The 18,423-nt window shown below is 35.2% G+C and overlaps 1 protein-coding gene across 14 annotated transcripts in view; it reads left to right on the plus strand.

Moving 5' to 3' along the window:
- CadN (neural cadherin) overlaps positions 1-18,423 on the plus strand; it is a 792,724-nt gene that overhangs the window by 507,666 nt on the left and 266,635 nt on the right. The window lies entirely within an intron of this gene.

Below are 18,423 nucleotides of genomic sequence, written 5' to 3' on the forward strand. Positions count from 1 at the left end.
TGAATTTTCATTGAAGACGGCTATATTTAGTTTTTAAATTTTTGGAAAATGAGGCTAACAAACTTGTCACCAACTGTAACATACATTAGAAAAGTTCCACTGCAATTGTTTCCTGTTGGCTATAGAGGTTTTTCATGATTTACGCTGAAAATTTTCAAAAATAAAAAGTATTTCACTGAATATTTTTACTAAACACAGATGCACAGTGGATTCGTCCAACGACAAAAATCAAAAAATCATGTCATCATTTTAAAAAATTTAAACATGCAAGTCGCTTCTAAACATTCCAAATTTTTCGAAACTCGACTTATTTTTGCGGTTGTTAAGGAGAAAAAGGCTTGCAAATATAAGTAATTTTGGAAAACTTAGAAAGAAAAATAAAAAAAGTATGGGGTATTCAATTTAACAAATAATTTTTCTTTTTGGGGACAGCCCTATGCCAAAGCCCTGAACCAAAAATACATTATTACAGGCAATTCTGCAGAAAAGGCTGATGAAATCTTATAAAAAGACAGCGGAGTTTTATGCAACCCATATTTTTGGTCCGATTTATGTCAAATTTTGGGACTGGGCATATTTTTAGATTCTGATTAAATTGCAATCGAATGCAATCTTACGCAACAAATATTTGAATAATAAGTACAAAAATGGTTTGTAATGTTTGCGAGTACAAATTTTCTGTTTAAAATTCTCTTCAGACAAGTCAGAAAAATACCGAAAATCGGGAAGTATCGTTCTATGAAGGCCTGAACCTAAACCGACAAATTTCAGGTGAAAAGTTTTTTACCCCCAAGGAAGACTTAAAACAAATTTAAGCCATTTCGGAGGGATATTGAAACCACAACCTTCAAAATACCGCAAATCGGGAGGTACCGTTCTATGGGGGCTATATGAAGATGTGGACCTATACCGACAAATTTCATGTGGAAAGTTTTATACCCCCCAAGGAAGACTCAATACCAAATTTCAGCCATTTCGGAGTGATAATGAGGCCACAACCTTCAAAATACCGCAAATCGGGAGATACCGTTCTATGGGGGCTATACGAAGATATGGACCTATACCGACAAATTTCAGGTGGAAAGTTGTATACCCCCAAGGAAGACTCAATACCAAGTTCTAGCCATTTCAGTGTGCTCATTATCACACCTTCAAAATACCAAATAGGGAGGTACCGTTCTATGGGGGCTATATGAAGATGCGGACCTATACCGACAAATTTCATGTGGAAAGTTTTATACCCCCAAGGAAGACTCAATACCAAATCTCAGCCATTTCGGTGTGATAATGAGGCTAAAACCTTCAAAAAACCGAAAATCTGGTGGTACCGTTCTATGGGGGCTATACGAAGATATGGACCTATACCGACAAATTTCAGGTGGAAAGTTGTATACCCCCAAGGAAGACTCAATACCAAGTTCTAGCCATTTCAGTGTGCTCATTATCACACCTTCAAAATACCAAATAGGGAGGTACCGTTCTATGGGGGCTATATGAAGATGCGGACCTATACCGACAAATTTCAGGTGGAAAGTTTTATACCCTCAAGGAAGACTTAATACCAAATTTCAGCCATTTCGGAGGGATATTGAGGCCACAACCATCAAAACACCGAAAATCGGGAGGTTCCGTTCTATGGGGCCATATGAAGACGTGGACCTATACCGTTCTATGCGGGATATATGAAGGAGTGGACCTATACCGAAAACTTTCTGGGAGAAAGTTTTATACCACCAACGAAAACTAAATACAAAATTTCAGCCATTTCGGTGTGATAATGAGGCTAAAACCTCCAAAATACCGAAAATCAGGAGGTACCGTTCTATGGGAGCTATATGAAGACGTAACCCTATACCGAAAATTTTCAAGTGGAAAGTCTTATACCCCCAACGAAGACTTAATAAAAAATATCACACCAAATCATGGACCAATACTCAACATTTTTCACGGGAAGGTTTATTATGTATTAAGAACTCTTTTACCGCACAGTGGTTCACAATCGTTCTTTCCTGTTCAAAACTCTTTAACTTTTGAACGGATAGAGAAAAGAAATTTTCATATTTTTTTCACTTCAGCTTTCTGAAACATCAAAAGTCACCAATTTCCAATACTCAACATTTTTCACGGGGAGGTTTATTATGCATTAAGAACTCTTGCATCGCACAGTGGTTCAGAATCGTTTTTTTTCTGGTCAAAACTCTGTAACTTTTGAATGGATAGAGATATTTTCATAATTCTGTTTTTGTTCGAAACATCTGAAAAAGTCATCAATTTCGGTCTAGCGGTTCTCTACAACCGTCAAGGTCGAAGTTAAAATTTTGAGTTTAGTTCAAATTTGCATCAAAATATGGGTGTTTTTGAGTTTTTCATATTTTTTAACTATTAAAAAAAGACCAAACACCAATAAATAAACCATAAATATACAAAAAATTAAATAAAAAATTTGGAAAAAAAATTTTATTCAAAAAATTTTAATTTTGTTCCAAAATTGAATAAAACACTCCTTGGGTTTTCATAAAACACTTTCATTTATTTTTTGGAAAATTTCTTCAATTTTTTTTTAAAAGTTAAATTTTTTTTCCAAAATTGAAAAAATATTCCTTTGGTTTTCATAAAACTCTTATAATTTTTTTTTTTTTGAAAAATTTTTTCAATTTTTTTTTTCAAAGAAGTTAATTTTTTTCCAAAATTGAAAAAAATACTCCTTGGGTTTTCATAAAACTCTTACAATTTTTTTGGAATTTTTTTTTCAAAAAGTTAAACTTTTTTCGAAATTGAAAAAAATACTCCTTGTGTTTTCATAAAACTCTTATAATTTTTTTGGATTTTTTAATTGTTTCAACACTTTTTTCCAAAAAATTTAAATTGTTTTCCAATATAGAAAAAATACTCCTTGGGTTTTCATAAAACTCTTACAATTTTTTTGGAGTTTTTTTTCAAAAAATTAAACTTTTTTCGAAATTAAAAAAAAATACTCCTTGGCTTTTCATAAAACTCTTATAATTATTTTGGAATTTTTTTTAAAAAATTGTTTCAACATTTTTTTTCCAAAAAGAGTTAAATTATTTTCCAATATTGCAAAAATACTCCTTGGGTCATATATTTAAAAAAAAATCCATTTGTATGAAAAAGATATAATTTGTATGGGAAGTGGTATGGAAAAAATACACATTTTTTGCCACGTAAAAGTCAAATAAATTTAAAAGGTGTTAAACGGACGGCACGGGACGCGTACAAAGGTATATATGAGCAGAAGTAGGACACTCTCATCATTCGCATCATTCTGTAAAAACGGAACTTTGTTCCAGGCTGTTCCCTAAAAGTTCTAGTCCACTAAACCCGGAATTTCACTAAAATTTAGTACCTGCGGAAAAATAAAATAGCTCACGTCGTGTAAATGCTACGGTAATTTATTAAAACGACTCCTAAAGGCAGAAATAGCTGTTTCTTTCTCTGCAAAAATTACGTATATTCCAAAATTGTGAAACATTTTTCGTCTTTAGGAGCATGCCACGCTCACACCTTCCAATATTTCGATCTAATTTTTTGCTTTCCTTAGTTTCAATATGTTTACTATCGAAGCCCATATAGAAATTAATAGTCTGTTTATATTATAGCTTTTTGAAGGTTTTATTTGAATTATAACCAATGGAATTGACATTTGAAACCCAGTGGGTTTGTTAAATTCGATTATATATAAACTTACTATCACAATCGGTGACAATAAAAATGGGGGTTTTGGCCAGGAAAATCGGTTTCTGAACCACTGTGCACCGGTAAAATACTTCAATACATGATGATTCGTTACATGAGGACCACGCGAAAACCTGGACCTACGGCTGCAATATTATTGTTAGAGTATTTTTAGGCCACTAGAACTAATTGATAAAAATTTCAGTTCGATATATTATCTAGAAGTATTTTTGTCACACTTTTCCATGTTAGTGCCACCACCGTGAAATGATTGAAATTTCAATTTATTTTCCCTTTCCTTTGGTCTTAGGGAATATTTATTCACTTAAATAACCACAGAATTTTAATGTGTTTTACAGTTTACCCTTTGTCAATAAAGTCACATGCAACTGCTTCAATATCCTTTACATATATTTATCTTTTACGATTAAAGACCCGAGCTTCGTCAAATCACTAAGACGAATAGAGGATTATATATTTACAGTATGACATATATGAACTTATTGTATTCAAAAAATTCCCAGTAACAAGTTAACCAAACAAAGCCATGCTAATATTTATGTGGTTGAACATATTCAACCTGCTGGAATTTCATAAGTTTTGAACGTTACAGGGACAAACTCTTTCTTCCTTAACGATAACAACAATGCATGACTACAACAAGGAAACCGTAGTCAAAGAAGATATAACATAAAGAAACAGAACGTCAACTAATACCGTTCCTTGTAACAATGGTGGTTTTAGAGTAACCATTTTATAGAACAAACAAACCAGACGACCATCTCTAATACTAATAAATAATCTACAAATACAAATGTCATTCGTTGGCAAGTAAAGGACACAAGTACCTTTGGAACAGCCAATGTGCGCAATGTGCGGTGCAAATCCCACGCCAATAACATTTCCGTTGTCACCACTTGAATATGTTAATATTGCACCAAACAAGATTTTGATTGAAAATGACAAAAAAATACACGATTTTGTCGTCGGTTTGGGATTTACCAGCGCTAACAAAGCATCCACCAACCAACAAATATCGATATGTCTGTTGTCTACTCAATTCAAATTCATGGTGGCTCGTCTATTGCGTTCAGTGTGGCCATTAGATGCAATTTTGCTAAAAACGTAAAATTTAAAAAAAAAAAATAAGTTTTCAAAAAGCAAGTAAAAAAGTAACAGTCGGCTTTGCCGACAGAGATATACCCTCAGCCTATGTGAATTGAAACTTTTATCTACGGACAGATCGAATGTATTTAGGGTATTTTCTGAATTTTGTGGCACTTTTTGGACATTTGAACTTGTCGACAAAAATGTGGATTAGGATAAAGTTCAAAAGTTTTGCGGAGGAGGGAATGGACCGACATAGTGCATTATGGAAGTGGATCTTATTTTGAGAGTCATATCTTTTCGATAGATATCGTGCCCACGAGTCATTTCAGTGGGTTATCGGCACCTGTTGGACCAGTATGTCAGGAAGCATGGACTTGTCCACGGAAAACATGATATGACTGTAAACAGGACCACAAAGAACATCATTGGTATAATTTCCCAAAGGATCTCCGAACAGACCCTAAACTGCACTTGGACACAAATGTTGAACTTTTGTGGGGGAGGTATCCTAAGCAGAGGACCGATATGGACCATTTTTAAAGTTAAACTAAGTTTGGACAAAATATGACGAAGACCAAATTTTGAACCAAATCGGTTTATCAGTTCGAGAGTTATTGTGCTCTCCAGCTACTACATATGGTGCCATAGGGGTTTTTACAACTTTCGGGCTGTTTTCCAAATAATAACGGGCTTGCCATTGAAAAAACGTTTACCGTCGTAATTGAGACAGCGTATGCAAGTTGCTTCAACAGAAATAAAAGTGATTCGAGAGCGGGCCTTAAAGTGAACTTATCCGAAATTTTGTGTGAGAGGTACCCGAAGGAATGGACAAATATAGTCCATATTCAAACATGATCTGTATCTGATAGATATATTGGGATGTGTAAAGTATGGACTAAATCGGTCACTCCCTTCAAGAGTTATCGTGCGAACAATTTTTTCGAACATTTTTGAACTTTTGTGGGAAGATATGTAACGTGACAAGTGTTACATACATACAACAACACCTACGGTCTTCCCTTACCACCATAGTAGCAATGAGTCGATATGTACTCAACAGCACCTCCATCTACGCCAGTCATGCATTGAAGTCATTTGCTTGCTGTACTCAATACACAACAATTCGCATTCACTTCATTCCAGTTTATACTTTAGTATTCCAGTTTTCCCCGTTGAAGTCAGCTTGCTACTGCTGGGGGCTTGCTATCCACCAAGGCATTCCTAGTTGGCTTGGTGCGTTGGCAATTTTGGAAGAGACTACCCATTGCACACAGTGAATTCTGTTTACTGTCTCCCACAGAGACTTCGGTTTCCTGTTCTACACAGAGACTTCGGTTTTCTGTCCCACACGGAGGCTTCGGTTTCCCGTCCCACACGGAGACTTCGGTTTCCCGTCCCCCACGGAGACTTCGGTTTCCCGTCCCACACGGAGACTTTGGTTCTTTGTTCCTAGATATACGCAGTAGTCTGTATGAGTTCGTAGCTGTAATTAGTGTTGTATAGCAATCGTTCCGAACAGAACAGCAGATCGTCGTCAACCCGCCCGACATCACTTCCCGATCACTACTGAAACGAATCAGCAACCAGGATCGTCGCTTCCGATCATCGACAAGTATCGTTATCAGCCAGCATCGTCATCACCGATCCCCGCCAACCATCGGCATTCCCGAACACCACCGAAACGTCATCACCGAGCGTCGTCGCCCGTCGCCGTTTCCGAACAGCTTCCGACGAGCTACCAAACATCACCGAATCGTCGTCACCGAGCTTCGTCAACCGTCGTCGTTGCCGAACAACTTGAGCCGAGTTGCCGAATCGTCGTCACCGATCTTCGTCAACCATTTCCGTTCCCGAACATCACCAAGCTTTATCAACCATCGTCGTCCCCGATCTATATGTGGTAGATATATTAGGATGTGCAGAGTATGGATTACATCGGTCACTCCCTTCAAGAGTTATCGTGGGCACAATTTTTCCGAACATTTTTGAAGTTTTGTGGGGGGGGGGACCTGAAGGAGTGAACCGATATGGCTTATCTTTGAACTTAAACTAAGTTTGGACAAAATATTATGAAGGCCAAATTTTGGATCAAATTGTCGTATCCGTTCGAGAGTTATCTTGCGCTCCAACCACTACACACGGTGCCATAGGGGTTTTTTAAACCTTACAGGCTATTTTCTCAGGAAGTATGGTTTTGCCCCTGATGAAACTTGTACCGTCGTATGGTAGGGCTGTGAATACAAGTTGTTACAACAAAAATCAAAGCGATTCGAGAGCAGGTCCTAAACTGAACTTTTCCCAAATTTTGTGTAAGAGGTACCCGAAGGCGTGGACCGATTGAGTCCATATGGGAACCTCATCTAAGTTTGGTAGAATTTTCACGATGTGCAAAGTATGGACCAAATCGGTTACTCCCTTAAAGTGTTATCGTGCGCACAAATTAAATGGGCTATATCGGTCCACGTTTCGATATAGCCCCCATGAAGGTTATAGCTTAATTATAACACCGAAATGGCTGAAATTTGATACTTAGTCTTGGTTGGGGGTACAAAACTTTCCCCCAGAATTTTGTTGGTATGGGTCCACGCCTTCATATAGCCCCCATTGAACGGTACCTCCCGATTTTCGGTATTTTGAAGTTTGTGGCCTCAAAATTACTCCTCATTTGAGGTGTAAAACTTTCCTATGAAATATGTCGGTATAGGTCCACGCCTTCACATAGCCTCCATAGAACGCTGCCTCCCGATTTTCGGTATTTTGAAGGTTGGGAGCTCAATATCTCTCGGAAATAGCTGAGATGTGGTATTTAGTATAAGTTGGAATAAAACCCTTTCCGACTGGATTTCTTCGGTGCAGGTTTCTATTACTCCTAGGATGTTTGGTATTGAAAATGCGCTATATCGGTCCACGAACGCTACTTTCCGATTTTCGGGAAGGTTTTAACCTCATTATAACAACCAAATGGCTGAAATTTTGTATTTAGTCTTCGTTGGGGTTACAAAACTTTCCAACTGAAAGTTGTCGATATAGGTCCACGTTCTCATATAGCCGCCATAGAACAGTACCACCCGATTTTCGGTATTTTAAAGGTTTTTGCCTCAATCTCACATCGAAATGGCTGATATTTGGTACTTATTCTTCGTTGAAGGTAAATAATATTCCGCTTAAAGTTCGTCGGTATAGGACCACATTTTTATATGGCCCCCATAGAGCGGTACCTGTCGATTTTCATTATTTTGAAGGTTGTGGCCTAAATATCCCACCGGAATTGCTGAAATTCGGTATTTAGTCTTCGTTGGGGGTAAAAAGCTTTCCACTTAAAACTTTTCGGAATAGGTCCATGGCTTCATATAGCCCCCATAGAACGGTACCACCCGATTCTCAGTATTTTAAAGGTTGTTGCCTCAACCTCCCATCGAAATGACTGATATTTGGTACTTATTCTTCGTTTAAGGTAAACAATATTCCGCTTGAAGTTCGTCGGTATAGGACCACATTTTTATATGGCCCCCATAGAACGGTACCTGTCGATTTTCATTATTTTGAAGGTTGTGGCCTAAATATCCCACCAGAATTGCTGAAATTTGGTATTTAGTCTTCGTTGGGGGTAAAAAGCTTTCCACTTAAAACTTTTCGGAATAGGTCCATGGCTTCATATAGCCCCCAGAGAACGGTACCACTCGATTTTCGGTATTTTAAAGGTTGTTGCCTCAATCTCCCATCGAAATGGCTGATATTTGGTATTTATTCTTCGTTGAAGATAAACAATATTCCGCTTGAAGTTCGTCGGTATAGGACCACATTTTTATATGGCCACCATAGAGCGGTACCTGTCGATTTTCATTATTTTGAAGGTTGTGGCCTAAATATCCCACCGGAATTGCTGAAATTCGGTATTTAGTCTTCATTTTGGGTATAAAACTGTCCGCCTGCAATTCGTCGGTATACCCACGCCCCAGGATTGGTACATCTCAATTTGGGGTATTTCGATTTGGGGACGGTACCCTCCGATTTTCGTTATTTTGAAAGTTTTAGCCACATTATTGAAGCGGTATAACTGAAATTTTTAACTTGGTCTTCGTTAGTGGTACAAAACAAAAAAATTAGAGAGTATGGGTTCACGTTATTGTATAGCCCCATATAAGCGTAGCCACCATTTAAGGTTATTTGAAGATTTAAGTCACATTTTTCTACCGTTAATTGGATTGTGTTCCCAGAAGATAAAACACTTACTCGCAACCAAACTGTCCATATTTATCTAGGTTTGTGTCTAGCCGGTATTGACCAATTTTATGTACATCGAGGTTTTTTTTTTTTGTCAAATCTTTGAACCGAGATTATAATAATTTAATTGTTCCACAAACATCCCAGATGGGACAAGGGAGACTTCTCTCATATCAATGAGTGCACCCCGATTCATATTAGCTCAATGATATGGGACCCATTGTTTATTGACGAGTCTGAACGGCGTGTCCTAAGACACCACTTGTAGAGAAGTTTTTACAAGGCTGAAATACTCAGGAAATGTCGCCAACATCACTGAGGGGTATTTTGCTACCGTTGAAAATTTGATGTTGCCTGGCCTGCCCAGCAAAAATCCTCATTACTAACCTCCTTTCCCACCCATGATTTTAACAAGGGCATGTCGCGCGAAATTTCTGGTTTTTTTTGTAACCACTGGAATAAGTAGTCAGAATCTACCCAGTATCTACTTATTTCAGTGGTTATATACTGCTCCGTTTCTTTTCCTTTTATTCATAAACCTAATTGTTCCCATTTACTTTGATAAACTTCGACAATTTATTTCATTGAATTACGTTCGAACAACATTTTTCCACGAAAATACTTCAAACCCAATTTTCCGGAATTAATTCTTGCGAAAGTCTAAATGCCCCCTATTCGTTTTAAAACCTCTATAGAAACTAATAAGCTTGCCAATCAAAATACTTTGTCATCGATTGCCACTAAATTTCTTCCCGAAAAAATCATTATTTTACAAAATGAAATTTTCCCAGAAATTTTGACAATTGCCATCACTGCCACAGCCTGTGATTGGGTCCTGGAAATTTGCATAAACTATGCTTTTGTTAGAATATGATTGAGGAGAATTTGGGCAAGTGCAAGAGAAAGAGAAATATGGTAGCATGAATAGCTAATATCGAAATTCAGGTAAATCATGTTTACAAATTGAAATCCCACACATTTGCGATTACCGTTGAAATTAAGCTACTGCACAACAACTGCAATTTCTAGAAATTTGACAGAATCAAAAGCACTTTAAAAGGCGGTTGATTGGTGGGTGTTATGACATTGCCATTGCCGTATGATATTCTTTTGAATATCATAACAAATAATATTATAGAACAGTTTTGCTGTTTTCATCGGAATATTCAAATCGATATTAATTTCGTCAAATGTTTATTAATAAAGCCCCGTCATAAAAGCAAAGCAATAAAATAGATTTTTAGTGGGAAATAAATTCAATTAGTTTATCAAAACACACTATTTTGATGCAATATATGTTTCTGCGGAATTATCGTATAGATGCCGGAAATTAAATTCAACTGTTGAATTATTTTAAAATGCTGCCATGGCAGGCAAACTTAATATATAGTGAAAAAAATATAAAGGCGTTTCATAAAGCCGATTGTGATGCTACATTGTGACGAAAAGTAAGCACCTCAATTTTTTTCGTAATAGTGAATCTTAAGAACCGTTTTTATTTTTCATTATTAATAAAATTAATACAATTTAAAATACTAATACAACGACACTGGGATTAGGCTAACTACCCAGCAAACCAATCGTACCGCTACGTAACGATATCGGAAAAAAATTTGGACGCTACGTCCGATGTCGGAACAGAAATCGCAGCGATATCTTAACGAAAGTTGTATGAAGTGGTTCACATAATTTCGGAACGAAATGTCGGAGCAAAATCGGATCGATTTCGGTCAGATTTCGAAACGAAATCGTAAGAAAATCCTTGAAAATTCGGATTTCGAATTTTATAACCAACAACTTTGTTTTTCGACAACAAACTAAAATGAAACCAACCCCTGACTGTTAGATACATACAAAAGGTGGTTATTGTGCGAAGGGAAATTAATTTCCGACATTTCGCTCCGAACTCGTACCGAAGTCGGAAGAAAAACATTGGCATTTTCGAAGGGAAATGTACTTCCGACATTCTCTTAGAAATCGAAAGGAAATCTGAACGAATTTCCCTACGAAAAATCGTATAGAAATTGGAACAAAATCTGAATAATTTTGCTTCCGAAAATGTTCAGTTGTGTTGGACATCCGACATTTGGTTTGCTGGGCGGACACACACGCCCTGTACCATCGTACTTATGACTTAGTAGGGAGTAATATAACTAGTTATTTTTGTTTACATTACTTTTTAATGGGTTACATAATGACTAAAAGATACGAGCGTTTGCTGGGTAGTTCCGTTATTGAGATCATATAAATAACAAAAAATGCCATAAAAAGTTCTCCTTTCATACATAATCGAAGTGTCTCTGACTGACTGTTCTAATGTTCATCATGAGCTTTGGCATTCCGTCGTATAGCAAATTGATAGCTCCACATTTTGCACGGGTAATGAAGATGCCCCTTCAAGGATAAGAGGTGATTGCTACAGCACGCCAGACATCACTATTGTGGCATCCGGTCTGATAAATGACGTGACCTGGCAACTCGTCATTTCCCTTGACTCAGACCATCTTCCGATTTATGAAAAGCCGAAGGACAAGTGAATTCACCAATCACCTCTTCAGACATAAGTACATTCTCTCGGATCCTCGGGTAGCTGAGAGAATTTTCTCGAACATCATCACTGCTGCAACCGCTCGCAACGTGGAGTATCCGAAATCAGACCAAACTAGCAAAAAGAACGTGATGAGCTTCGTTGTACGAACCATCAAGAACCAAGAGTTAGGGAACTTACTCTTAATGACTGAATGCTTGTAGGCGAACATAAACGGAAAAATTGGAATAACGCAACATTGGTCAAGGTTAAGTAAATTGTGGCCAACGGCGTGGCAGTGCTAGACCCGAAGATGTGCGCGTGTTGTTTTGTTGCGATGTTGCATATGTCATCCCAAACGCGAAGTCATCCAAAGCGTTGGGCCTCACACAGAATGTCAATGGTAGTGCTTATGGAACTGAATGAATCCAAAGTTGAGTATTCAACAAGTGTTGGCATATTGTACCGCAAATCTGGAATATTGACAGGGTGTTTCCGCGACGGATGCCAACAGAGGTGGATCACACAAACCGATTTTCGTCCTGTCGCTAATAGCAAATATTCTCGAGGCACTACTCCACCGCATGATGAGAAGAAGTTTTCCAGTTGCCCAACATCATCATGAACGCCAGTCGTTTGTGGAATTCAGTAATAAGACGTCTAAGACCTGTAGAGTGAAACAAGAAATTCCCCAAGGTGGGGTGATATCTCCGGAACAGTAAAAACATCTACTTTTCTCAAAATTATGCACCCTCAGACGGCATATAAAACACATACATATAGATCGTAATGCATGCGGATGATTGTACGATCTTGACGTCGGGTCCTATCGTCGATGACATAGGCAATAGGACTTCCATTCGAGGAATATGAAAATATCTTCTGCTGAATCCAGTGACATTGTTCAATTTTTTTTTTCAAAAATGGAGAATTATTTTAAAGGTTTTTTTTTCCAAAAATCGTGGATTTTTGTTAAAAAGAATTTCTTTCAAAAATCTTGAATTTTTTTAAAAGAATTTTTTAAAAATCGTGGTTTTTTTAAGAAGATTTTTTTCAAAAATCGTGGATTTTTTTAAAAAGATTTTTTCAAACATCGTGGATTTTTTTAAAAAGATTTTTTCAAAAATCGTGGATTTTTTAAAAAGATTTTTTTCAAAAAACATGGATTTTTTAAAAAGATTTTTTACAAAAATCGTGGATTTTTTAAAAAGATTTTTTTCAAAAATCGTGGATTTTTTAAAAAGATTTTTTCAAAAATCGTGGATTTTTTAAAAAGATTTTTTCAAAAATCGTGGATTTTTTAAAAAGATTTTTTCAAAAATCGTGGATTTTTTAAAAAGATTTTTTCAAAAATCGTGGATTTTTTAAAAAGATTTTTTCAAAAATCGTGGATTTTTTAAAAAGATTTTTTCAAAAATCGTGGATTTTTTAAAAAGATTTTTTCAAAAATCGCTGTTGCAGGTTTAAACATTAGAACTTTGTACAAGGTAAAACAAAAGTTGTTGTCCATTTCATCCGCACAATATTATCCGTCTATTATACAAAGTAAGAGGTGCATTTTTAGCTTTAAACTATTTAAAATTTCGTCCTGATCGTAATATACAATTGTGATCTGTAGAATGACTATAAAATTAGGTCAAAATGTCGCTTTTTAATCGGTTTTATCCCCATTATTTTATGACCCTCACCAAAAAATACAAGCGTCTATTCTTGCTGAAACTCCATTCAAAATTTCATGGCGATTATCAGGTTGATGACAATTTATTATGGAAAGATATGGAATAACAGCATCTCAACATTGTGTTGTAGGATTTAAACATTATTTGTTGCATAAAGCAAATTTATAACTTATTTTCACTTCGGTGGAACCTGGACCCCTTAGCTAACCCCAATGTATATTTTTCCTGTCTGATCCCCATTCTATTGATCCTAATCCTACCACTTCTCTATGTCCCAATGACCAACGTATAAACTCTAAAATATATAAAAACCTCAAATTATGTTTGACTTTCGACCTTGTCAATAGCCATAATATTTTGAATAAAACTAATGGAATTTCCCTTTTCCTTGTTTCTCTTTATTCCCTAATTAAATGACCAATAGAGAGAATTAGTTTCGTTCTGGTAATTTTTTTCAACAAACTATAGTTTCCCCTTTTTTATAATTAAGCAGCAGTTCTATGAGTTTTGTCAATATTCTACCTTGTCAGCTTCTATCTTAAAGCAAATATCTGAATGACATAGTGACTATTCTTGCATTTAATTGAAAACGAACAAAAAAAATATCTAAAAAACAAACTAGGATGTATTTTTATATAGAGAGAAAAATAAAATACAACATATTCCCTTTGTTTGTTGCAACAACTACGCTGCTACTCATGCTAGAATAGCAGTATAGAAACATGAGTCAATGGAAATAATCAATTTGTCGTGCAAATTGAAAATGAATAAAAAACAGGAGGCAAGGATTCGCATTCTACATGCAACATTCCATCAGCCAAGGACATGTTTTGATTGCCAGTCGCTGTGGATGTAACAAAATACATACATACATATTTGTATTATATTAATATATATGTTGGTTTTGGTTGAGCTATAGCTGTTTTGTGAGTATTATAACTTTTATATTTTTTGGATTCTGATTTTTCTAAAATTGTCGTAATGAAGTACATAATTAAAATACCTCCAAAGAGTTTTGGATTATACATTCCAAGGCACATTCATATAAGTTAAGAAGTGACAATCAGCTGTATTCTTACTTTTTTGTAAAATTAGTTTTCAAAATGTAATAGAGTCTACTCTTGAAATTTGAAACTTCGAAATTTGTTACCATAAAATACGGCTTTTCATCCTAATCGGGAAATAAAAATTACCTACGAGGGTTCTGAATGCGTTATATTTACATTTTGATTCAAATTTGTTCTATTTTAGAGGATTTTCAAAGTGAATTTATGTTTTCCTGAAAAAAAAATTGGAACGACCCTATTATTCAATATTTTCTTTGACAGTTAATTTTCAATAACAACAATATTGGTTTTGTAAATATGTTAGTTGTTGTAATTCATGCATATACCTTATATAAATTTGCCTTGATACATTCAATTTAAAAACAATAAATAATCTGACAGTTTTGATGGAGAAACTCAACGAATTTATTTCAAAGTTTCATATATGTTGTCAATATATTTATTTTTATCTACTGGTCTAAGAGAGAATGAGTGAATGCAAAAACATTGATGATTAAATACATAAATCTTCGTACGGTTCAAATTTATTGTAACAGATTTTCCTGTTTTGTTCCAATTCCTCCATCACTAGATAACTGTCACTGGAACATGAATTCTAATAGATCACAAAATTTTCTAACATCGTTATTTGTTTTTTTGGGAACATAGTGAAATATTTAGTTGATGTATCCATATTTTTCAACATTTGTCTTTTCCAGGATACATTTATATTTTACATTTTCAATTTACTGACTGGAAACAGATACAAACTAAATACAGCAACAACGAATCAGCCAACAACTATCAACACTTTGTCATATCTGTATTTCTAACATTATTTCAAGGTTATTTTTTTCCACGTCTCGATATGTTGGCTAAAAATAATAAAAAACAAAATAATAAAAGCAACCAACAATAATAAAAGCAAACATCATCATCATCAACAACAACAACGACACTGGGAAATTGTTTTAACCAAACACAATGATTTGTTAAAAAAATAACGGAAATGACAACCACAGCATTTCCAGCATATATTATTTGTATGTATGTGAACCATTAAATGCGGAAAAATATACAAATTAAAAATTGCAGTTTGGTTTTAATAGTTTTGTAGTTCATTCGTTACATTTCATTTTTTTTTTTTCAAGTTTAGTCTATTCATTTTATTGTCTAAAATGTTGACATACATCGTAATGAAAATGAATGTTGTCGCTGAAACGGAACATAACAAAATAAAAAAAACTTGATGACTATGTCGATGTGATTGTAAAGCAGATTTGTATAAAATGCAATGGAGTTTTGTTTTTTCAAATTTTCGGGCAGATACATTGAACAAAAAAATTATAAAAAATAGTTTGGCATTATAAATAATGAAAAACAACATTGTTTAATATTAAGTGATATACAATTTACAGGGTTCATCGGGATAATGACTTTGATCCTTCAGAATGTTTGGCCAATTTTCCAATATAACATGTACAATTTCAACATTGTATGTTGTATCTAAATATTTACCTTTTTAAGTTTCAACATTATTTTTTCTGAGTGTATTTAGTCGAATGGCTTAGTTTAAATATTAAATAACACCATACAAAAAAAAAACAAGTGCCCAAATAAAGTTTTCAGAATTTAGGGTTAATTGTTTATTTCTTTCAATTTAGTTATTAAGTTTGCCGTATGCAATTTTGAATATTTATTTTGCTAGGGTACCTAAAACGATGCAAAATTGAATATAGATTTGTTTCATCCTGTTACATCTCTTTATAGCATAAAGCTTCCAGAAAGCACCGCCATCTTACTCGATTAGTTGCCGTTGTTTTTGTATCTTCACATGTAACGTTTTTTGTCTTAAGCGGGGTACACACGATTAGTTTTGACTGTCGATTTTTCGATAATATCCAATACTGCTAAACTGTCTAGCAACATAAAATATTTTGTGGTTGCCTGATGAATGACAAAAATGAATGGCCACACTGGCAAACAGCCGATTATTTCAGCAAAATTGATCGTGTGTGCCTCGCTTTAGATCGTTTGATATTGTTCGTCACGGAGTATTTTTGGATGGACCACGATTTTGTGCATTTGGGTTTGGTTTATTGATAACATTTAGCTTATTGCCGCGGCTAGGATGTCTCTCGTTGTGTTGTTTTGGAGCTGTATTAGGCGTAGTTGTTTTCGCCTGGTGTGTCTGGTGTCTTTGTCATTTCAATTTGATCTTAATTTCACCTATGATGAGCTCGTGGTCACTGTTAATATCAGCTCCTCTTTTGTTTCTAACACCTGACAGAGTGCTTGTCCATCTTCTACTGACGCATATGTAAGCTATTTGGTATGCGCGTATTGCCGCTCGATGATGCCCATGTTTATGAATCTCCTTGTGCGGGAATTTGGAGCCACACATGACAAGCTGAAATGTTTGTTTCTATGAGTCACTCACTGTTATTGTTTTTAACCTCAAATTCATGCTTTCTCATTGCTGAGCGGGCGTTGCACAGTGGTCGAAATCACTGATCTAGCGGCGCGAAATTAATAACTCTCAAACGAGTAGAGATATGTTTCTGAAATTTTGCACAAACTCAGTATGTGTCCGTATGTTATAATGGACTAAATATGAACGACATCGGCTAACATTTTAATATAGCACCCATATAACGGTGCCTCCTGATATTTGGTATTTTGAGGATTTAAGCCATCCTTTTCTTCCAAATTAGTTGCAATTTGGTACTTAGGGTTTCTAGTGGTCACCAAACTTTTCCACAAAAAATTGTGGACATTAGTCCACGTTTATGTATAGATAGGTACTTTCCGATTTTCAGTGTTTTGGGGGGTTTAAGCTACATTCTCCGCCCAAATTAGGTGTAATTTAGTATTTGGAGTTCCCAGTGGGCAAAAACATTCTCCACCAAAAATTGTGAACATAGGTCAACGTTTTGATATTGGGTCCATATAGCGGTACTTCCCAATATTTGGTATTTTGAGGATTTTGTCCACATTTTTAGACCAAATAACCTAAATGTTAACATTGGATGTTTTCGTTGCTTATACATCTTCTCCACCAAAAATTGTGAACATAGGTCAACGTTTTGATATAGTCCCCATATAACTGTACGTCCCGATTTTTGGAATTTTGAGGATTTAAGCTACATTTTCCATGCATTATCAGGAAATTTGCGTCTATTTGCATCCAAAAGTCCAATTTAATTTGTCGAAAAGAATTGGACTGGACATTAGAGAACTTTTGTAGTTACGCTCCATTTAACAAATTTATATTTCACTAAAAACACAAACAAATAATAATTTTTGGAAATTTTAACAAATTTAACAAATTGAAATGGAAGGTGCTTACACCTCGGGAGTTTTTACTGATTCTGAAACTACAATGCTCATAGATGAGAAATATCAAGAAACAAAAAAAAATCGCCGGAGGGATTTTCAAATAAATCGCGATTTAAGTTCACATTTTTAGGGGTTCTTTAGGTTTTTACGGTTTAGCTTAGAAACCGCGAGTTCTATGTAAATGGGTCTAAAGAAAATGTTGTAGCAGAGAAAATTCTCCACAAGATTAGCCCTTATGATATTTTCGTAGGTTTTACAGTTTTTGAGATATGGAAGTTCAAATTGGGACAATGCACTGACTGTATCGTCCCCTTATAAAACAATATTATGCACAATACCCCTTAACTAACTTTTAATGGAAACCGCTTACACATGGGATGTTTTTGCGGATTCTGAAACAGCAATATTCATAGATAAGAAAAATAAAAAAAATTTAAAAAATCGCCGGTGGGATTTTTAAATAAATCGCGGTCAAAATTCAAAATTTTAGGGATTTTTTAGGTTTTCACGATTTTGCTTGGAAACCGTAAGCCGTATCGAAATGAGTGTGAAGAAAATGTTGTAGCTGTGAAAATTCTCTATAAGATTGGCCCTTATGATATTTCCGTAGGTTTTCCCGTTTTTGAGATATAGAGGTTCAATTTAAATTTTTATTTTTTTATCTTAAGTCTTCAAGATTTTGCTTGGAAACCGCAAGTCATATCAAAATAGGACTAAAGAAAATAGTGAAGCTGTGAAAATTCTCTACAAGATTGGATGATTTATTTTTTTCTAGGTTGTACCATTTTCAAGATACATATATAAG

This window comes from Musca autumnalis, unplaced genomic scaffold (genome assembly GCF_047663935.1).
Source record: "Musca autumnalis isolate F117 unplaced genomic scaffold, ASM4766393v1 scaffold_2, whole genome shotgun sequence".
Taxonomy (NCBI): domain Eukaryota; kingdom Metazoa; phylum Arthropoda; class Insecta; order Diptera; family Muscidae; genus Musca; species Musca autumnalis.